Source organism: Malus domestica, chromosome 09, assembly GCF_042453785.1.
Source record: "Malus domestica chromosome 09, GDT2T_hap1".
Lineage (NCBI taxonomy): Eukaryota > Viridiplantae > Streptophyta > Magnoliopsida > Rosales > Rosaceae > Malus > Malus domestica.
Window position 1 is genome coordinate 14,474,917 of NC_091669.1, and position 24,363 is coordinate 14,499,279.

The window sequence follows — 24,363 nt, forward strand, 5'->3', positions numbered from 1 at the left end:
ATATGGAGACTTCAACTGGTTTGGGGTTGGGAGGCGGAGGAAGCTACTCGACAACCAGAGTCAGAACCCCGTTCTCACATTTAGCGGTAATTGCTGCTACATTGGCATTTCCGGGCAACCTCAACTTCCTCAGCAGCTTCTGGACCGCTTTCCTCCCCAGCCTTATATACTTGCACCCTTCCTCCTCCCCGTCGTTGCGCTTTCTCTGCCCGTTGCTTCGGATCACCAGAGTGCTGTCATCTTCAACCGTCACCTGAATTGCGAAATCAAATTTGTTCACTCACAGATGTATCAACCAGAATGCAGGACACACCTTTGTTCTCGTTAACGGTCTCGTGAGCTCGAGGAAACATGAACTTCTCAATGGCCTCTGGGAAATTCAGCTGGTGGTTCACCGCTTTGAACGCACTCGAATCCGCAGCTCGGATCATTTTTCACCAAAGATTCAGAATCCGCAGAGTACAATCTGGGAAAAAATCAAGAGAAAGTTTACTTTAGCAACCCATTAGCAATGAAGCGATCAAAAGTAGAGATTTGATGGAGAAATGTGGGTAAAGTTGAAAGATTTGGTGACCCATTGGAGATACAAGCTTGTATGCTTGAATTTTTTTAGCTCTAAGGGCATTTGAGCTGTTTGTTTCTCGGGAAAATTACAGAGAAAGCAAAGGAAAATGCTCTGTTTCCCGCGAAAATGGGAGCAGAAATTAACAAAACGAAGTGAAGAAAAATAAAGTACAGTTTTCGAAGTGGGACATGGAAAATATTTTTACATGAATAAAGTTGTTGATTCGCGCGGGAAGGCGTTTGATAGAACGAGAGATTGCAGCGACTGATTCCGATTGTTTGGTTGGCGAGAAAATTGTGGGATATAAAAAAGGGAACTTTAATGAAAATTCGGTACTGTTTACTTTAACGAAAAATCATATTTTTACACTAAAATCTCAATCCTGATACTATTCATTTTACCATTTATTTTTACATTTTTCTAATTTTCATCGTTGGATTGGATGAATTGAAGAAAATCAAAAGACAAAAATTAACAAGGGATGGGAGAGAAGTAAAAAGAAGTGTATGGATAGCACACCTCATCTCGCAATTGTCGGCACATAAACATTATTATATTTGAGTTACCTCCAATAAACGTCAATCAATATTGGAGATCTTTTCATCTATTTCTTCTCCGTTGCTTCAGAGGATTTACTACTATTTTTAAATGGATTCAGTAGTTGTATGTTTTTAACCTAAATGAAAATCAAGATGTTTACAACCACTTGAGTTGTGTACTACCACTTATCAAGATGGTAATTGGTATAGATAATATTCGTCAGATCCTGTTTACGAAAGATTCTATAGGATGGCCCAAAATGAAGAGAAAGTCTCAGGTCCGATATCCGGACCACCTCATTCGTTCGGCCTAGATTCAAAAAAATCCCTCATGGGCCCTTTGCTCCCTGATTTGAGGCCCACCACCACCTCACATTTAGATTCCACCCCCTCTCCCACCACCCCATTCCGCACGCTACACTCAAGAGACCCTCTCCCAAATGAAACCACAAAAAATACAAATAGATTATTTTTTTTTTGGCATATCTATTAATATGGTTGAGTTCTTTGTATAAAGGGTTTAGTTTTCTCACTTTGTAAGAAAACATATAGTGTTTAATTAGGGTAATGTCAGTGAAAATATCTAATTTGAACTATTTCTCTAAATCATCTGATGTGGTAGCTGACATATATATACCATGTCACTTAATTAATTAACTTTTCATTTTTTTAATCAAAATCGATTATTTAAAAAAAAAAAAATTATTTTAACCTTTTCAAATTCCTCATCTCCATCATTCGAGAGAGGGATGGAGAATAGAGATCTGAAAATTCTAGAAGTTATTTTCCATTCTAGAACCATCAATTTGGATTAAAAAATTGAAAAGTTATTAATTAAGTGATGTGACATGTATATGTTGGTTGCAGTTTAGATTGAGGCTTCAAATTAGATTGTGTTCCAAACATTACCTTTATATTTAGTAATAGTATGTATAAATATATGAGTAATGCTACGCTTATTATATTTTTCATATCACATTTGTACCACTTCTTTAATAGAGGTATGGCTCACTAACTCATGTGGTTCTCATCTCTATTAAAAATGTGGTACAAATGTAGTATAAAAATATGATAAGAGTAGCATTTTTGTACATACATAAACTGAAAAAGGTTGTAAACAATCGTCTCTTCATAAATTTTTTTGTTTTTTTGTTTTGGCCAAACTGCCCCATTTCCTGCGGAAAATGTACGTATGAAGTGTTCAAATTGAATGTGATTACATGACTGAAGATTTTTATATTACAAGGCACTTTATTTTGTATATCTCCCTCTAAAACATTAGAGATTTGAACATCAGATTTTGGCTTTTCATCATCCTCATCCCAATTAGTGGTCTTGTAGTAGGTTGCATACAAGATGAGCTGCACCCACGCCGGAAAGCGATACCAAAGCATTTGGAAACTACCAAATTATTCAGAAAAAAAAGGTTAATTAATCACAAGAAATCAAAATTAAAAGTATTTTTTTAGTTCTTTGAGGATAAATTGAAAACTTCTTGTTTACAATTTTAATTAATTACCAGAATATATGGATCCAGTTTAAGGAATACTGCATAGATGGGCCAGACAATTCGATTGCAGAAGTTGGCGAGCGAAAGCAAAAACGGCATGTACTTGACGCTCTTTGTCTTGATCACCATTTTCTGTCAACCAAATAATTAAAGTAATGAAATCTTTTTCATCATCCAAACATTGTCTAAACACTCAAAACCTGGAATAATTTATGAAAATAAGTGATTCTTACGTACCATGACTGTCAAGGGTGAGGCATACATAATGATGTTGAAGACAATACATAAGATCCCAATTATCATAGAGCGGATTTGAGGGAGCTTAAAGAAGTGTAGAGTAACGAAAACCACAATGGCAAAGAAGGCAGCTTCAACTAGAAGAGCAATGATAATGTTTCGCTGAAAGAAAAGAAGACAGATAAATTAATAAGATGCGGACGTTAAGTAAATTTGTAGACATCGAAATTTCGGTATAAATTAATAAGATGCGGATGTTAAGTAAATTTGTAGACATCGAAATTTCGGTGAAATAAATGTTGACCAATAGTTACAATTTCAATGCTCACGTGTCATATAAATTTTACACGTAGCGTGTGACTAAATGAAAAATCAAAATAAATCAGAAAAGTCATCAAGCAGGATACGTGTCAACACCTGACAGAAACGATTTATTTCATCTGAATATTATATTCAAAATTAGGCCTTGGAGAATTCTATAAATAGAAGCCAATTTCATTCATTTAGGGGGAACAATTGATATCACACTAAAACCTTGAAGCTTTGAAACTCTAAAGCTCTCAAGCAAATTCCGAAGGATCGAGAAAACTCTCTTCGATCTTCGCCAAATCCGCCTTCAAGCCCAAGCCCCAACGACCCTTTGAAGAAAGTGTTCATCGCTCATCAACTGTTCATCCTCAATGATCAAGCCCTAACGACCCCTTTGGATCGACAACATCAACAAATCCGTTCATCAACTGTTCATCAAGCTCAAGCCCCGACGGCCCCTTGAAGAACTTCCACCAATTCAAGATCAAGCCCCGACGGCCCTTGAAGAAAGTGTTCATCATTCATCATCCGTTCATCCTAAGATTAAACCCCAACGACCATTTGGATCAACGTCGACAAATCCACACATCCAACCGTCCTTCAAGATCAAGCCCAAAAGCCCTTGAAGATCCGTTCATCACTGTTCTTCAAGATCAAGCCTAAAAGCCCTTGAAGAACTTCCACCAATTCAAGATCAAGCCCCGACGGCCCTTGAAGAAAGTGTTCATCATTCATCATCCGTTCATCCTAAGATCAAGCCCCAACGGCCCTTTGGATCAACAACGTCGACAAATCCACACATCCAACCGTCCTTCAAGATCAAACCCAAAAGCCCTTGAAGATCCGTTCATCACTGTTCTTCAAGATCAAGCCGAAAAGCCCTTGAAGATCTGTTCATCACTATTTTTCAAGATCAAGCCCAAAAGCCCCTTGAAGATCCGTTCATCACCGTCATTCAAGATCAAGCCTCAACGGCCCTTGAAGAATCTTTCAACCGTTCATCCAAGATCAAGCTTCGACGACCCTTGGATCAATCGCATGTCCACAAATACACACCTTACGGAGATCGAATAAGAGGATCAAATTTGAGAAGAGATTATAACCCTTAAATCATTAGTACAAATATTATTTTGTACACGTTGTTCTTGTCTCGTTTGTTTCAGGAAAATTTCGTGTTTACAAATTTGGCACGCCCAGTGAGACCATCTCTACCTCTCATCTCTTTCTTCGTTCAAGAAATTCAAGCACACTTCCAAAATCAATATCATTAAGGAAGGCTCAAACTATTCCCACAACCGGCGCAAAGAACAAGAGCGTCCTCGTCGCAAGTGGTGTCACTTTGGGCATCACGACTCGAAGCAAGGCAAGAGCTACTTCTGCCATCTCTTTCACCTCTGCATCAACTCTGCCAAGGGAACAAGGGCACCCAAGGCACGAGCCTGTGATCACCTTAGCCTCACTAAGGGCACCAAGGGGGGAAAGCCCAAGGAAATACTCTGAATCCATGCTCTCCGATGCCGATTCAAGCGGCAGTTCAGCCATGCAAGTCATGACCACTAGAGCAACTTCGATTGATGAGCATCTGGCTCAAATGAATGAAGCAATCACAAGGTTAACCCGAACTGTGGAAGAAAAAGACTTGCAAATTGCAGCACTAGTCAACCGACTGGAGGCGTAGGACGACGAGAAACCCGACCCAGAGGATGATCCACTAAAGAGAGGAGCTGGTGAAGAAAAGGAGCCTCCGGTGAAGAAAATCGATGTGAAGCCGGAGCCAGACTAAGCAGCAGCACTCATTGGATCTCTTTCTATGCAGCAGCTGCAAGAGATGATCACCAACACCATCAAGGCGCAGTATGAAGGGAGCTTACATGCCTCCACGTTGTACTCGAAGCCTTACTCCCGGAAGATCGACGCCTTAAGGATGCCGAGAGGTTATCAACCGCTGAAGTTTATGCAATTTAATGGAAAGGGAAACCCGAAGCAACATGTCGCACATTTCGTCGAAACCTGCAACAATGCAGGGACGAAGGGAGATTACCTCGCCAAGCAGTTTGTGCGCTCATTAAAAGGAAACGCCTTTGAGTGGTACACAGACCTGGAGCCCGAGTCCATCAACAGTTGGGAACAGTTGGCAAGGGAATTCCTCAACCGCTTCTACAGTACCCGCCGCACTGTGAGCATGCTAGAGCTGACGAGCATGAAGCAATGGAAGGAAGAACCAGTCATGGACTACATCAACTGCTGGCGTAATCTAAGCCTCGACTGTAAGGACAGGCTTTCTGAGATTTCTTCAATCGAGATGTGCATCCAGGGCATGCAATGAGGTTTACAATACATCCTTCAAGGTATCAAACCACAGACTTTTGAAGAATGAGCCACCCATGCCCACGACATGGAGCTGAGCATCGCCTATCATGGAAAGAAGGAGCCAATCACCGATTTCAAAGGGATAAGGTGTTACTTCAAGAGCAGACAATCATGGGAAAAAGCCTACCAAGGAAGCTTTTACCACCAATACCATCCCTATTAAGACCTCGTCCGCACCTGTCAAAATCTCATCCAATAACAAAGCAAAGGAGATAAAAAGAAGTGAGCCTTCCCACACCTAAGATAGGTACAAAAACACCTTGAGGGAACTGGAGCAGAAGGTATACCCTTTTTCAGACTCTGACATGGACGCAATGATGGACGACCTGCTGGAGAAGAAGGTGATTGAGTTGCCTGAATGTAAACGCCTCGAAAAGATGAATCGCGTTAACAATCCCAAGTACTGCAAGTACCATTGTATCGTGGGTCATCATGTGGGCAATTGTTTTATCCTAAAAGAACTCATCATGAAGTTGTCACATCAAGGGCGGATTGAGCTCGACCTAAAAGACACAGCCGTAACGCACACCACTACGATCGTGTTCGGATCTTTTGATCCCGTGCCTCTTCAAGAAATGCCTGACCATTCCTATTAATGCAAAAGCTACACGGCACATTCTGCACAACCATCATTGGGGGCAAACGACCAGGATGCACCTATCGATAATGAAGAAGGGTGGACATTGGTGACCTATAAGAAGACGAGGAAGCCAAGACCACAAGCTATAAGGCCAAAGGGGGAGCAAGCGAGAAAGCACCGCCGCCGCAACAATAGGAAATCTAAAAGAAACATAAGAGCTGCTAAGCCAACATATGTTGGGGAACTTATGGAGAAAGAGCCACGTATTCCCATCTCCTTGCACGAATACTTCCCGGATGACTTCTTCCAACAGTGCACTATCACTGCATGTCATATGGTTGAAGTAGAAATGGAAGAACCCTCAAAAGGCAAAGCTGTCACCACTGAGGGGGAAAAGACTCTTACAACTGAAAAAGGTCTGCCAACACACTTTAGCATCGAGGGAGCACTCCGGTTGCCAAAGAAGATGCGAAGAGCACTAGCATCGGTCTTGGCAAGTTCCGACGACCATGAAGTGCAAGAAAGCAAGAATGAAGGCTTGAAGCTTCGGCCACATGCTGTGCCGCCGAGGACGCAATCCACTTCACCGACGAAGACTTGCTGCTAGGATCCAAGCCTCACAACCGACCTCTCTTCGTCTCTGGGTACGTAAGGGAGCACAAAGTCAGCCGCATGCTTGTGGATGGCGGATCAACCATAAATATCATGCCAAAGTCAACAATGACCACAATCGACATCAAGGTGGATGAACTATCCGTAAGCCGTCTACTAATCCAAGGTTTTAACCAAGGAGGACAAAGAGCGATGGGCATGATCCGAGTGGAGATGACCATTGGTGAACTTAAGTCAAGCATAATATTCCACGTGATTGATGCAAGAACTTCCTACGGTTTGCTCTTAGGAAGGCCTTGGATCCATGCGAATGGTGTAGTACCGTCCACCCTTCACCAATGCTTAAAATTTTACCGAGAAGGAGTGAAGGTGATCTATGGCGACACCAAGCCATTCACCGAAGCCGAATCACATTTCGCAGACGCCAAGTTCTACATGGATGAAGACATGGTGCCCGAAACTCTTCCAAAAGAGATCAAATCCATGGGCAAAGCAACACCTAAAAAGCAGAAGTGGCAAGCCGTGCCCAAGAAGCAAGAAGAATAAGCTATGCCATCTTCAAGCAAAAACGATGATGAGCTTGCTAAACCTGCAACAACCAGAGGGAGTAAGACGCCCTCAAATGGACCAAACATACCCGTTTTCCGATACATCCCAACGTCGAAAAGAAAGAATGGTCAATCCCCGTTTGAAACTGCAGCAAGCAAAGTCGATGCACAGCGGCACATGGATAATGTAAAGTTGCTCAAAACGAATGCAGTTTTACCTCTGACACAGCTAGGCGACACTAAGGTTGCAAGACCATCACAGGGTTTCATAAAAGGCCTGCCAAAGGGGGTAGAACTCAGCTTTCTCCCAACTAAAAGGACCGAAGAAGGTTTTGATCCAAACGCCTACAAACTCATGTCGAAAGCTGGGTATAACTTCACCTCCTCTGCAAATTTAGGAACGGAGGATTTGAACACCGTCAAAGATAACGAATGTGATCTCACTAAAACTCAGAAGAAGTTGGAGGAGCAAGGTTACGGGGTCAACAACAACAAAGCTGGACTTGGCTTCACACCAAATGCACCGGTGAAGATCTTCAGCAAGGCAAAAAATGCTAGCGCTAAACATTTCAGCGTGAGCGTTATACAAGAGAAAGAGGAGCCTCAACCTGCCCCTCCAGACATCAGTATTCGATAGAATGAATCGTTCAAGGCCCAGAGTTTCAAAACCTAAACTCATTGGCGGTCAAAACAGAACTTCCGTCTTCAAAAGGCTTAACACGTCAGCATCTCGAAGCTCTGTTTTCAAAAGGTTGTCGAAACCTAAGAAGTAAAACAATACGACTAGCTTTCCTCCACGACAGTCAGTTATGGAAAGACTCAACGAAGCCAAAGAGCCTTCCAGAAGGAGAAAGACGACACCAGAAGTAGAAAAGATCGATTGTCTGGCAGAAAAGGATGATGTTCGAAGTTCCATTCCTTCAAGAATGAAGCGCCAAGCAATTTTAGAGGTTAACACAGTTGGATCACTGAAAGTGTAAATGCGCACCATCATCCACACTGGACAATCTTTATGCCAACAAGCTCGAGAGGTCAACACCGAAGAAGAGGCCCAAGACGTCTTCTACATCACAATCCAAGAAGGTGAAGAAGATGAAATCCTCGAGGAAGATGTCATTGCAGCGCCGTCACAACTTGAAGATGGGGGGCAAGCCACAGTTGACGATCTCAAAGAACTCAACTTAGGCACAAGTTAGGAACCAAAGCCTATCTTCGTGAGTGCATTACTAAGTGCAGACGAGATAGAGAAGTATTACCAGCTGCTATTAGAGTACAAGGACGTTTTTTCTTGGACCTATAAGGAAATGCCTGGCCTCGACCCTATCATTGCTATGCATCATCTTGCAGTCAAGCCTAGAACGCGACCAATAAAGTAAACTCAAAGACGCTATCGATCTGAGCTCATCCCATAAATCGAGGCCGAGATTGACAAGTTGATCGAAGCAGGCTTCATTCGAGAGGTGCAATACCCCAAGTGGATCTCCAACATTGTCATAGTCCTTAAGAAATATGGACAAATACGTGTTTGCATAGACTTCCGAGACCTCAATGATGCTTGCCCAAAGGATGACTTCCCCTTGCTAATCATTGAAATCATGGTGGACGTGACCACTGGCCATGAGGCACTATCATTCATGGACGGCTCTTCTGGATACAATCAAATTCATATGGCTCTTGAAGATGAGGAACTAACAGCTTTCCGCACTCCAAAAGGTATCTACTGCTACAAGGTGATGCCTTTTGGTCTGAAGAATGCTGGAGCTACATATTAACGCGCAATGCAGAAGATCTTCAATGACATGCTACACAAGAACGTAGAATGCTATGTAGACGATGTGGTGGTCAAGACAAAGAAAATATCAGATCACTTGAAGGATTTGCGAGTAGTGTTCGAAAGGTTGTGAAAATACAACCTCAAGATGAACCCGTTAAAGTGTGCATTTGGCGTCACATCTGGAAAGTTCCTTGGCTTCATTGTCAAGCATCGTGGCATTGAAGTGGACTAATCAAAGATCAAGGCCATTCAAAGCATGCCCGAGCCAAGAAACCTGCACGAGTTGAAAAGTCTACAAGGACGGCTAGCCTTCATCAGACGCTTCATCTCCAACCTTGCAGGGTGTTGTCAACCATTCAGTGGACTCATGAAGAAAGATGTTCCGTTCGTATGGGACAAAGCATGCAACAATGCTTTTGAAAGCATAAAGAAGTATTTATCAAGTCCACCTGTCCTAGGGGCACCTATACCAGGGAAACCGCTCATATTGTACATCGCTGCTCAGGAAAGTTCAGTTGGAGCACTCTTGGCACAGGAAAATGAATCCCAGAAAGAAGGAGTGCTCTACTACCTCAGTCGAACGCTCACCGCCGCTGAGTTGAACTACTCTCCAATAGAAAAAATGTGCCTTGCCTTGATGTTTGCCATCCAGAAGCTCAGACATTACATGCATGCTTACACCATCCACTTGGTTGCTAAAGTTGACCCGGTCAAATACATCATGTCTAAGCCAGTTTTGACAGGGCGACTAGCTGAATGGGCATTGCTTCTCAATCAATATGAAATCATCTACGTCCCAGCTAAAGCCGTCAAGGGACAAGCGCTAGCAGACTTCCTTGTCGGCCATCTAATCCCAGCCGATTGGAAAATCTCAGACGACTTGCATGACGAGGAGGTGTTCTACATCGACATATTCCCGACATGGACGATGTTCTTCGACGGATCTGCACGAGCAGACGAAGCGGGGGCAGGAGTAGTATTCATGTCACCACAAAGGCAAATACTACCTTATTCATTCCAACTAAGCGAATTATGCTCCAACAACGTCGCTGAGTACCAAGCACTGATCATCAGGCTCCAATTGGGGATCAACATGGAAATCACAGCCTTTGAGATATATGGCGACTCCAAGCTTATAATCAATAAACTCCTGACTGAATATGAGGTGAGGAAAGATGATCTCGTCCCATACTTCCGACTGGCAACGCAATTGCTACAAAGGTTTGAGGCTGTAACACTAGAACACGTGCCAAGAAAAGAGAATCAAATGGTAGACGTTCTCTCCAACCTAGCCTCGAGCATGACATTAGGAGAAGACGAAGCTGCAAACGTGCCAGTTTGCCAAAGATGGGTAATCCCGCTTGTCACTGAAATGGTACTAAGTGATACAAACGTTATTTCAATACTTCCGGTCAACGTTGAAGAATGAAGACAGCCTTTGATTAACTACTTAAAGCATGGAATACTTCCAGATGATCCAAAACATCGCTTTGAAGTACGTCAACGAGCACATCGCTTCCTCTATTACAAAGGGACACTCTACCGGTGATCTTTTGAAGAAGTACTTCTGAGATGCCTAGGCGAGGAAGAAGCCAATCAAGCCATGGAAGAAGCACACTCAGGAATATGTGGGGCGCATCAGTCCGGACCAAAGCTTCATTTCCAGCTCAAAAGAATGGGTTACTACTGGCCAAGCATGGTAAATGACTGCCTAGAACACGCCAAAAGGTGCCAAGCCTGCCAATTTCATGCCAACTTCGTACATCAACCGCCCGAACCATTACACCTCATAGCTGCTTCATGGCCATTCGATGCATGGGGATTGGACGTTGTAGGACCAATTGCGCCAAAATCATCTGCAGGAGAAGCTTACATCTTGGCTGCAACAGATTACTTCTCCAAGTGGGCTGAAGCCATACCCCTAAAGGAAGTCAAGAAGGAAACTGTCGTCCATTTCATCAAGGAACATGTCATCCACCGATATGGTGTGCCTCGCTACATTGTCACTGACAACAGAAAACAGTTCTCCAACCGACTTGTGGACGAGCTCTGCGAGAAATACAAGTTCAAGCAGCACAAATCCTCCATGTATCATGCTCCGGCCAATGGTCTCGCAGAAGCATTCAACAAGACATTGTGCAACCTCTTGAAGAAGGTAATCGGCAGAACAAAGAAAGACTGGCATGAAAGAATAGGCGAAGCACTTTGGGCATACAGGACGACATATAGAACGCCTACCCAAGCTACACCTTATTCTCTCGTATATGGTGTGGAAGTTGTTTTACCGCTCGAAAGTCAAATCCCCTCGCTAAGGATGACTATACAAGAAGGCTTGACTGACGAAGAGAATGCAAAGTTGGGCCTTCAAGAGCTGGAAGCGCTGGATGAGAAAAGACTCGAAGCCCAGCAACACTTGGAATGTTATTAAGCACGATTCTCCAAGGCATTCAACAAGAAAGTTCTCCCTCGTTCTTTTCAAATGGGAGATCTCGTCCTTTCATTGCGTAGGCCTATCATCACAACTCACAAGACAAAGAGCAAGTTCACGTCAAAATGGGATGGACCATACGTAATACAAGAAGTCTACACCAATCGCACCTACTTAATCATGGCGGAAGACGGCTTGAAGATCGGCCCTATCAATGGCAGATTCTTGAAGCGCTACTACCCCTAAAAGGCGACAACTCCTGCTCTTTGTTCGCACGGGCCTAAACTGCATGGACCAAAGCTCTTGGCCCGCAAGAGCATAAATTGTGTACGAAAAAATCATCATCAAAATCACCTTAAAAAAAATTATCACTCATTCGATCTACGTCATGACTTGATCCCTCCTCAACCGAGGGTACGTAGACAACTTGAAACTTCAAAACTTCAAGTACAGTCACATCATCAACACTTTGAAGAAAGTGAAGAAGGCAGCTACAAGACGGTCATTCCAAGTGGCGGCAAGAGGCACATCAACGTCACCACCGAGGAAAGCCGTGATCAAAAGGCATTACACAGCAAAGTCTCGCTGCAGGCTCTTGCACAGCTCCACACGGCAGCACACCACCGAGGGAAAAAAACTGTGAACAAAAGGCATTACACAGCGAAACCCCGTTGCAGTTTCTCTCACAAGCACCACAACGTCTTTGAAATCTTCGTAAGGTCTTGGTATCATGCTCTGTCTTCTCAAAATTAAAGATTCCTTTCATCACATCAAAATAAAAAAATAAATGTTTTATTAAAGAAAGTCAATTTTATTACAAAAGAAAAAAAATGAATACATATGTTATTATGTATTTATAAAAAATAAATTAAAAAAAAAAAGAGAATGAAAGAAGAAGAAAACAGGGCCCAAGCCTTTCTCCATTTCACAGCCGCCGGATCCCACGCCCAATAGGCCCATGAAGAGGCCTAAGTCTCTCCCTCTCACAGTTTTTTTTCCCTCTCTTCCTTGGACCTGCCGCATCTCAACCCCAACAGAACCACATCCCGTGTTACGACACCAGCTCCCTAGTCGTCCTCAGCATCGGCCTCAATACCAAGCCTGATCTTACCATCGAGACTTGGGCTGACCAAAAAGCCCTCGAACGGCTCTAGATCGAACAGGTCGGCCTCTCTGTTACCGGGTCGAGTGAATCTGACTGAAATGCGATCTGGATATTCCGAGACGGAGGGGGCACGGAAGTCAAGCGCCAGCTTAGGGTTTTCATTCTCCTTCACCAGCTTCACTACCCCGTTGAGGATATCGCCACCCTCTTTTCCCTCTTCACCTCTATCATGTACCTACTTGACTTCTTCGGCATTGACTTCGTCTAGTCCTTCACCTCACCTAGCCTACCTCCGTCGCCTTGCTCGGATTAGGCACGAAGCTCCTCAACGTCTCATTTTCTGCTCTACAAGTAGTGGTCGTGGTCCCTGGACGACGAGGCGTGGAACCACCGCAAGAGAATCAACGGCAGATCGAACCTCCTTCGCCACCAACAAATTCAACTTGATTGTCGGGACTCTTCCCCCAAACACTGGCTTCTCATTCAAACTGGACCAATCATTATCTTCATCACCATGGTGTTGGCATGGCTTCTGTGCATCAGTGCTCTTGGCTTGTATAATATAATCCACTGGAATCGGTTTCTATACTGAGCGATGTTGTTCGAATGATAACTCAGTTACGTGGGAAAGCCCAACAACTAAAGAAGTCAAGTGCAAAAAGGCAGGAGATGATATGCTAGGAGGCATGGCGGGCGCTGATAAAGTTCTTGCAGATCGAAGTTATTGATAAACTGAAGAATAATGGCATGCATTTCCCTCCGTGGCAAAAAGCTGAGTACATGCATTTCCCTCCGTGGCAAAAAGCTGAGTACATGAGCGCCTGGTGCTTCTCTGTTGGCAACCCTTCACTTTGAATAGATTCAGACAAGCTGACTGCGATGCAAGCTGCATCCCACCTCTAGCGATTTCCTCCGTGTGTGGCGTATCTCGGGGGATGAGGACGACTCAGCCTCTTCCCTGCCTTCTCCATCCTTGCCTCTATCAAGTTCCAGCTGCTCTCTCCATCCCTTGCTGGGTATCGCTGCTGCCTTCATCTCCTCGCTGCTCGATATGCTTGAAGTCGGGGAGGCAGCGTCAAAAACATCAGCACCACCAACAATCTCGTTTGTGACAAGTTGGGTGCCTCGACGCCAGCCTTGAGCCTCACTCCTCGCCATGGTTTCTTTCGGTTCCAAAACCTCGTCCCCGTCAACGCCGTCACTTCTGAAGATTCCGATGGTGATGATGCCACCAAAGACTCTGTCTCTTTCACTGCAGCTGCAACTTCACTTGACGATACAGAAGATGCGACTTTGGGAGTTGGATACTGTCTTCCTCCGCCATGGCTACTGCCTAAAAGCAGCCATCATTCTCAGCATCCACCAACTTCAGTGACCGCCGTCAAACGACTAGCCAGTCATGAAGCCTCGACTGTAGCTCTCCATCTGTGGCAAACAGCAATGGCGAATAACTTCAATAACTGTCGTCAAACGACTAGCTGGTCATGAAGCCTCCATGCTGCCCCCCTTGACTTCGTCCTTCCCTGCAAGTTCTTCATCCCATCACCAGAATTTATATAAAAAATATATATAATAACAAAAAGATAGTGGATGAAAGTGGCAGGCACCACTAAAATATATATATATATATATATATATATATATATATATTTATATAATAAGAAAAAGGAGGAGAATGGTGCCACACCATTCTGAAAGCAAAATGGTGGTGGTCACCACTGAAAGCAAAGAAAGGAAGGAAGAAAAAAAAATAATAAAAGTTTTGGAGTGGGGGGCAACACCATGATAAAAGAAAAAAAATATATATATGTAATAAAAAAGGATGATGATGGACGACACCATGAAAAAAAAAAAAGAAGAAAGAAAAGAAAAGAAAGAAAAAATATATATAAAGAGTGATGGTGCATCTGGCACCACGTGAAAAGAAAAAAAGGAATGGTGGATCAGCACCATGTGAAAGAAAAGAAAAGAAGAAAAAAAAAATACACTGAATGAAATAAAAGCTCGTTTATTGATTTCTTTGGAAAATTACAGAGGGAACATATACATGAGCGAATAAAAAAAATAAATAAATAAAAAAAAAGAAAAAAAAAAGAAAAAGAAGGGAGCCTTCACGAAGGTTGCTCGTGTGAAGCCTCACCACTCGGCGAAGCTCCAGGAAAAAGAGGCGCTGGAGGTTGATTATTCAGAGCCTCAGTACTAGGCAGAACCCCAGGAGGAGGAGACACCGAAGGTTGATCATTTGGAGCTTCATTACGCTGTACAACCCCAGAAGACGAAGGCAAATGCTGTTGGAACAAACCCACAAACCTCTGATGATCAAGTAAAATCTGACCATCAGATTCCTGCATCTGGTCAATTTTCCTCTTCATGTTTGTAGCATAGTTATGTGCGAGCCTATGCAACTGTTTATTCTCATGCTTGAGCCCTCTAAGCTCCTGTTTGAGACTCATCACTTCAGCCGCCAATGATTCAACTTGACGGGTTCGAGCAAATAGACGTTGGGCCATATTAGACACAGAACCTGCACACTGCACACTGAGAGCCAGAGAATCCTTAACAGCCAACTCATCAGACCGTTTGGAAAGTAGTCTGTTATCTTTGGGAGTGACAAGGTTCCGGGCCACCACCACAGCGGTCATATCATTCTTCATCACCGAATTCCCAACGGTAAGAGGACCAGTAGGGGATATGAAGGATGTGAGCCATACGGTCGGAGGGGCCATACATTTTTAAAGGTGTTGAAGAAAGAAGAGGTCGGACAAATTAAGATCTTAGAAGTGCAAGAAGGGAGTTTCTACAAGCGAAAATTCAAGTGTGCTTTGAAACGATCTGCGTGCCTCTATAAAAATCAGCACTCGACGGAATTTCAGAGATCGAAGAGGCGAGCTCAGAATTCGAAGAGGCCAATTCAAAAATCGAAGAGGTGCTAGCTTTCTTAAAAGCTGGGCTTGCTCATAAACCACGGGCCAATCTTCATTTCTAGATTTGTCCGCACTTGTCATATGCAACCTCTGCACTCGACGGAGCTTAGAACTCGAAGAGGCAAGCTCAGAAATCAGAAAGGCATCTGCTTTTCCAGACGTGTCAGCATCTGTCACATGCACACTCAGCTTTGCGGAAATCACCGGTAGTTTGTCAAAGCGTTGATCCCAGATATCGAAGAGGTGCCAATCTTTTCCAGACGTGTCAGCATCTGTCACATGCACACTTAGCTTGACAAAAATTACGAACAATTTGTCGAAGATTTCTGATGAAAAAAAAAAGCACGTGAAGCCATACTGATCAATCACTCAATGGTTGCCGACACGAGTGAAAGAATAGTACATCTACAAGTATTAAAGAACTTCCTATAACTGTCCACCTTCACCCTCCATAGCAAGGCAGACGTACTCAACCTTTCCTCATCTCTGAGAATGCATTTCCAACAAACCCTCTCGAGTCACTCAATGTTCCTTATTCCTTGGGGTACCTCTGCAAACAAATGACACCAAAGCAAAAGTATCTCATATCACCAGGGTAGAAAGCAAGAGTATCATATCATGCGTTCCCCCTGTCATTTCCTTTGTCCTTGTTCTTACCTACAAAGACAAGGATAAAGAAAGCAATATGCCGGAACCTCCACTCAAACTCGGGTAAGGAATCGACTACTTGGAACCTTTGCCTGGTTGCTTACCTGACATTGCTTTCGAGTACTCGTCTTCAGCCGCTGATGTACTTTCGAAGAAGATGCCACATTTGCATGAAGAACAGATAAGGCAAGTGAAAATGATACCTTGCAGCATGTGGAGACAACGTGCAGAAGGAACAAGCAGAGAAGAATGCGGCCTCCACAGTCAACTCAGCAGAAGAAGTTTGAGTTGAGAAACTCAAGAAGCTGCCACATCTGCCTAGAGAACAAATAAGGAAATGCGGCACGCACAATCAACTCAGCAGAAGGAGTTCGAGTTGAAGAATTAGAGAGAAGAAGGGGTTTGAGTTGAATCCAAGAGCTCGAGAAACTTCAACAACATATTGACGACACCATCGCCGAAGAACAAAGCCTCGCTGAGCAACGTTGTCAAATCGCCACCACTTCTTCGAAAGCAAGAGTATTTCATATCATGCTTTCTCCCTGTCCTTTTCTTTGTCATTGTTCTTACCTACGGGACAAGGAGAAAGAAAGCAATCAGCCAGCACTTGGTATTAATCTTCCGATCTGGAACTGACTGTTTGGAACCCTTCCTTGATTACCTACCTAGCACTGCTCTCGAGTACTCGTCTTCTACTGCTGTTGTACTTCCAAAGAAGCTACCACATCTGCTTGGAGAACAGATAAGGCAAGTGAAAATGATACCTTGCAGCATGTGGAGACAACGTGTAGAAGAAACAAGCAGAGAAGAATGCAGCCTGCACAGTTAACTCAGCATAAGGAGTTTAAGCTGAGGAACTCGAGAAGATGCCACATTCTGCCAGAAGAAAAGATAAGGTAAGGGAAAATGATACATTGAAGCATGTGAAGACAAGCCCAACAAAGCACGTGCCGATTCATCAGCTACTTCTTCAAAATCAAAAGTATCTCATATCATCAGGGTTGCAATCACTATGAGTGGATGACTCATTTTGACCCTCAAATTCTTGGGTCGACTCGCTAGGCGTTGTGGGTTGCACGTGCCGATTCACCACTCTTGAATCAAATCCTTAAAGATCAAGTCACCAACTGGAAGAAGAGCCCATCAATCTTGAAGATCATACCATTGACCAAACTGCTCAGGTGTGAATTAGAAAGATTGAACAAAGCAACAAGTCGTCACCTTCACCTTGTGCTTGCTTGCCATGTGTTCGAGTCAACCTTCAAGAATCAAGCCTCAACGGCCCTTGAAGAAGCTTCCAGCCAAATTCAAGATCAAGCCTCGACGGCCTTTGAGGAAATCACAAGTCCGATTCAAGATCAAGTGTCTACCACCCTTGAATCAAACCCCGTTCAAGATCAAAGCTGTGGAAAGTCAACAAGTGCAACAAAATACGCGCCTATTCATCCATTACCAAAGCCAAAGATCATCTACTACATGAAGCTCCTTGTGGTCCAATTTCAACCTTCAAGATCAAGCCTCAACGGCCCTTGAAGAAATTTTTAGCCCAATTCAAGATCAAGCCTCAATGGCCCTTGGATCGACATCTACATTAAGGGACTTCAAAACGCATCTCCTACATGCGACCATCACATGTATACGACATGACTTGAAGTGGGGGCATTTGTAGACATCGAAATTTCGGTGAAATAAATGTTGACCAATAGTTACAATTTCAATGCTCACGTGTCATATAAATTTTACACGTAGCGTGTGACTAAATGAAAAATCAAAATAAATCAGAAAAGTCATCAAGCAGGACACGTGTCAACACCTGACAGAAACGATTTATTTCATCTGAATATTATATTCAAAATTAGGCCTTGGAAAATTCTATAAATAGAAGCCAATTTCATTCATTTAGGGGGACCAATTGATATCACACTAAAACCTTGAAGCTTTGAAACTCTAAAGCTCTCAAGCAAATTCCGAAGGATCGAGAAACCTAACAACCCCTTGAAGAAAGTGTTCATCGTTCATCAACTGTTCATCCTCAAGGATCAAGCCCCAACGACCCCTTTGGATCGACAACATCAACGAATCCGTTCATCAACTGTTCATCAAGCTCAAGCCCCGACGGCCCCTTGAAGAACTTCCACCAATTCAAGATCAAGCCCCGACGGCCCTTGAAGAAAGTGTTCATCATTCATCATCCGTTCATCCTAAGATCAAGCCCCAACGACCCTTTGGATCAACAACGTCGACAAATCAACACATCCAACCGTCCTTCAAGATCAAGCCCAAAAGCCCTTGAAGAACTTCCACCAATTCAAGATCAAGCCCCGACGGCCCTTGAAGAAAGTGTTCATCATTCATCATCCGTTCATCCTAAGATCAAGCCCCAACGGCCCTTTGGATCAACAATGTCGACAAATCCACACATCCAACCGTCCTTCAAGATCAAGCCCAAAAGCTCTTGAAGATTCGTTCATCACTGTTCTTCCTTGAAGATCTGTTCATCACTGTTCTTCAAGATCAAGCCCAAAAGCTCATTGAAGATCCGTTCATCACTGTTCTTCCTTGAAGATCTGTTCATCACTGTTCTTCAAGATCAAGCCCAAAAGCTCCTTGAAGATCCGTTCATCACCGTCATTCAAGATCAAGCCTCAACGGCCCTTGAAGAAACTTTCAACCGTTCATCCAAGATCAAGCCTCGACGGCCCTTGGATCAATCGCACATCCACAAATACACACCTTACGGAGATCGAATCAAAGGATCAAGTTTGAGAAGAGATTGTAACCCTTAAATCATTAGTGCAAATATTATTTTGTACACGTTGTTCTTGTCTCGTTTGTTTCAGGAAAATTTCGTGTTTACAAAATTAATTCGTAAATCAAATTTGGCGACTTTGACATTATTATTTTATGGTGTTACTTATCCGTCTTTTCCCAGGAGAGTATGCTAAGAAGATAGCAATATAGATTAATTCGATGACCAAACCAGTGCCATTGATTTTGAGGACAAGAAGGCTGTCTGGATGGACGTTTGGGCAGCCATAGAAGGACCACAAAGCACAATTAAGCAAAGTTGCTATGCAAGGATCCGGCTTGAATTCACCAACTGATTTTTGCTTGATGATTTTCACAAATGTTGGGCTGCAATATTTCCATTCATCATTAATTTAGGGTAAAGAAACGAATTCATCATTTAACACAATTATATTTATAATCAAGTACGTGGACATATGAGAGAGAGAGAGAGAGAGAGAGAGAGAGAGAGAGAGAGAGAGAGAGAGAGAGAGAGAGAGAGAGAGAGAGAGAGAGAGAGAGAGAGAGAGATTTACACTAGCGAGATAAATAATCCAAAAGAGATGATATTTCCTGAGCAGGAAGGAACAAGAGAAAATGTAGGCTAGCTAGATGTATGTCTCGTTAACCATTCGAATAGCTCGTATTTATGTATGTTTTTGAAGTTGCAAAACTTGTTAGTTTGCCCCATATGCATAACTAGAGAGAGGACGATAAGAGGACATGTTCGAATTTGAATTGGAAATCTTTCTCATGTGACAGGAAGTGAAATCCACATATAAAAATTCCTCTATTGTGAGGGATTGTTGCATGAAGTGATGTCACATACGATAGTCCCTTCAGAAGACTTTATCCTCCATGCACATGCATTCCGAGTACTTTTTTTTTTTTTTGAAATTTGATGATGACTAATAGTGTATTAATCCGCAAGCATTAGAAAAAAAGGAATTTTAACGAAAAGCTCCTGATACTGTTCACTTTAACGAAAAATCATATTTTTACACTAAAAAGTCAATTATGGTACTATTCACTTTACCCTTTATTTTGTCTTATTGTTAAAACTCAAAGTTTTCAAATCATTTTTATTAGTTTTCTTTAGAAAAAAAAAAGCAAGAAAACCAGATGCTAGAAAGCTAGAATTAATGAAAATATGGGGATAATAAAATAAAATAAAATAGAAAGTAAGCCCAAATGCCAATTAGAATTACTGACCAATAATGCCAATTAGAATTACTGACCAATAATGCCAACAATAGCTCTGATCAGGGCGGTTCACCATTTTTGGGGACAAAAGGTAGACGATGAGAGAAAAAATTAACCCCAATGGTGACATGCTTGATGATGATTAATTTGAGAATTTTAGGTTTATTTAAAGGGGTCAGTCTACCAAAATGTAGTTTTTTTTTTTTTTTTCTGTACAGCTTTTCGTTTCGAAACTAATGTGACAGAAATACGCTGTGTAAGTGACATGCCTCAAACAGTATACGTCCATAGTTGAAGGTTTGCTCAGTTTTTTCTGTTTCCTTTACTTCTACTGTATTTTAACTTGATTTCTGTTTCTATTAACCAAAAAATGTGTAAACTGGTGACGAGTAACGTCTTCTGGAACTTTTCTTCAAAGAGAAAAATGGTTGTACATGACGACGCGCAGACTGCCCAGCAGAAAAATGGTTTTTTTTATTTTTTATTTTTATAGTTTTTGGTCAATGAAATTTCATTCCAAGGGCAAAGCAGATACACCAAGGAAGTTCACTCCCGAAAGGAAGGAGAAGCCGAAGCAACTATTCTCCAGCACAAATGTGAGGTTACAATAAGACCAATATACAAGGTTAAAACATAACCAATTAACCACCAACTGACATGAAAAAAATACGACTAAACACAGATTGTTATTATGGCCACCCAAAAATAAGGTTCAGCTAAAAGAACCAGCCATCAGCAACAAATGTGTATTATTATCTTTAGGGAGGCAAACTTTGTTACTGATGCCTTTGCTCGTCAGGGTCTTCTAATAGTTGGTTATCATTTGTGGGAGCATCATGTTCCTCCTTTTGCTTTAGATGCTCTTCGTTTTGATTTTTTGGCAACAAATGCGTTTCACTTTCAAGTAACGGAAATTTTATTCAAACCCATATAACCTCTTTCTACACTCAACTTACTCTCTACACCCATATTACATTTCTTTTGAAACAACGCCATATTACTTTTAACTAAACTATTAATATCAGCCTTAAGCCACTGGCCTGCAATCAAATAGCCAACCCAGACTGCTGGGCTTATTTCCCTAAGCACAAATCCAAAACCAGCTTGCTGCTGGGTTTTCATGCGCACACCCACACACCCTTTGGGCTTGCCCCGTGTGTCTGACCCGACCCAACACGTCAACCTTCATGGCTGGGCTTACCCCAAATCGGACCCGTGGCCTGCAACCATGATTTGGGCGGCTCCTAGCAGCCACCCAAGCCTAATAAACCTTATAGGGCCTTGCCGTACTCATGACACCCATGCCTACCATGTTTGGGCTATGGTTTTTCTAATCCAATCCTAAGTTTTGGCATTCTCAATAATTTTAACCCGTATGTTATAATTATTTTTGCTTCTACAATCGACCCCGAATGGTCTCATTCTATTGAATTAATTAAAGTGACCAGCATTCCACTAATCTGACAATTAAGCCAAAATTATTGGCCTGAAGCTCACTTTTTGGCAATTAATGATTCAATAAATTATTTCGTCCCTTTGAACTGTTGACTATCGTTCATAGTCCCGAAGCACTGACACTTGGGTTTCTGAAGCAATCCACAAATCCACTACACTTTATTGTATATTGTATTATGTATTCTTGCAGGTACCCTTATATATGAACCAAAAGTTCATAACTAAATCGAACATATAGTTTCGAATTTAGTGCCTTTGAAACCCGAAGTTTTCATTCAAAACTTATCACATGAAACCCGTAGCTTTCATGCGTAAATTAAACCAATACATGTTTATAGAAATCGAATGTTCTACGATGTAAGTTTATGGCTTTCCATATGACTTACCACGTTTTGTTGTACCCTCTGTTTAGGGACATGTCGAACTTGAACAAGCTCAATTTCACCTCTCTGGAAGTCTCCGGAAGAAACTACCTGAAGTCGGTTAAAGACGTGAAGCTGCACCTCATTGCAAAGAGTCTTAGAGCTACCATCGAGGAACTAACCGATGATGCACCTGTCGACGAAGCTCAGAAAACTACTGCTATCACATCCATGATGCACTGCAGACTGAGTACCTCACAAAGGAGGATCCTTGTACCCTCTGGCTCGCCCTGGCAGATCGCTTTGATCACCAAAAAGACATCTTCTTGCTTGAAACAAGACACGACTGGCAACATTTATGCTTCCAAGACTTTAAATATGTAAATAAGTACAACTTTGAAGTTTGTAGAATTCGATCACTACTTAAGTTCTATAATGAGGATTTAACCGAACAGGATCTCCTAGAGAAGACCTATTTGACCTTCAATGCCACCAATATTGTCTTGCATCAACAATATTGGGTATAGAAGTTCACCAAATTTTTAGATTTGATATCTATTATACTTCTCGTTGAAAAGCAGAGCCTGCTTTTGATGAAAAATCATCAAGCTTGACCTCCTGGCTCGCACGCCGCGCCTGAAGCACACGCGACAACTTTTAGCAGCCATAACTGATGAAGATCCGGTCATGGCCATGGGAATGGGCAGCAAGCCCCACCACAGGCCCATGGTCCACCGAATAGAGGCCCATCCAAGGGAGAAAAGTTGACCCAGAAGTGCCAACATCTTGCCCCAAAGGCCCCAAACTTCAAGAACAAGGGAAAAGCTACCGTTCAATCATATTCCATTGAAATGGACATGTGCTACCGTTGTGGATCAAAAAATAATTGGTCACGCGTATGCCAACCTACCCCCGAGGCCATTGCCAATTATCATTCTCGTCGTAAGACTAACTTTGTGCATGTAGAACTTCTCGAAGATACTACTACATCTATGGAGGTTTCAGATTTTTAGGAGGCATCCACTCCTTTGGAAGAATACATTTTAAACATGTTTTAAGGTGTTTAACCCCTAGTGGCCGAACCCACTAGGAGTGGCCGAACCCCCCCCTAAATTTTCTAGGTTTATGGTTTAATTTCGGACAATTTTTCTAAGTCTTTGGAATTATTTCTTTGGTTTTGGTTTGTTTTGAACTTTGGATATTATTTGTCAAATTGATTAATTGAATGAATGGAATTACATTTATGCATGTGACCGATTCAATTAATTTATTTTTAGGTATGACTAGTGGGGAAATTAGTTGTCTGGCTGATAGTGCAATTATGCACATCATATTGCGTGAGAAACACTATTTTACAACTTCGTACCTAAGAATGCACCTTTAACAACCCTCTCAGGTCCATCCAACCTGATACAAGGATACGGAAAGGTTCGTATAATTTTGTCCAATGGTACTGAATTAACCATTAAAGATGCACTATATTCTCCACATTCCAGAAGAACGCTGTTGAGTTTTAGAGACATTCGAGATAATCAATATCATGTTGAAACCCCTGAAGAGAATGGTTCTGAATTTCTTTGTATCACTTCTTACGAATATGGCCGGAAGCATATTCACGAGAATCTAGAACGTTTCCCGAGTCGGTTGTACATAACAACCATTTGAGCGTCGATACACACCATGTGGTTGGCCCTAGTGCTAGGTTCCTGGACACTTTGCTTCTTTGGCATGATCAAATAGGACATACCGGACGAGATATGATACGCCATATCTTCAAAGTATCTCATGTGCATCACTTAAAATCTTATCCTGGCCATCCGCTTTGCAAAACATGTTCTTTGGGGAAGTTGAACATTCAATCCTCAATTACAAAGATTATTCACGACCCCCATAAATTTCTTCAGAGAATTCAAGTGGATATTTGTGGACCTATCCAGCCAACGTGCGGACCATTTAGATACTTTATGATGTTGGTTGATGCATCAACACGATGGTCACATATCTACTTATTGCCCACACGCAATGTTGCATTTGTGAAACTCCTAGCATAAATTATTAAGCTTAGGGCTCACCACCCTGATTATCCAATCAAGTTGATTTGACTGGATAATGCTGGATAGTTTACGTCACAGACATTTGACGATTATTGTATGTCTGTTAGGATTGGAGTTGAACATCTTATACCCCATGTTCACACCCAAAACGGCCTGGCAGAAGCGTTCATATAGCGCCTTCAAACGATAGCTCGGAATTTGGTTATGAGAACCAATTTGCTGGTATCTGCCTGGAGTCACGCAATATTACACGCAACTATATTGGTCCGCCTGAGGCCCACCGTTACCCAACCTCATTCACAGTTATAGTTGGTTACTGGATATGAGCCTAACGTTTCGCATTTATGTTGGGT

General features: G+C 42.4%; 1 pseudogene; it reads right to left on the reverse strand.

Moving 5' to 3' along the window:
• Positions 1-43: 43 nt before the first annotated feature.
• LOC103443702 (bidirectional sugar transporter SWEET5-like) lies at positions 44-22,684 on the reverse strand (annotated as a pseudogene).
• Positions 22,685-24,363: the final 1,679 nt, after the last annotated feature.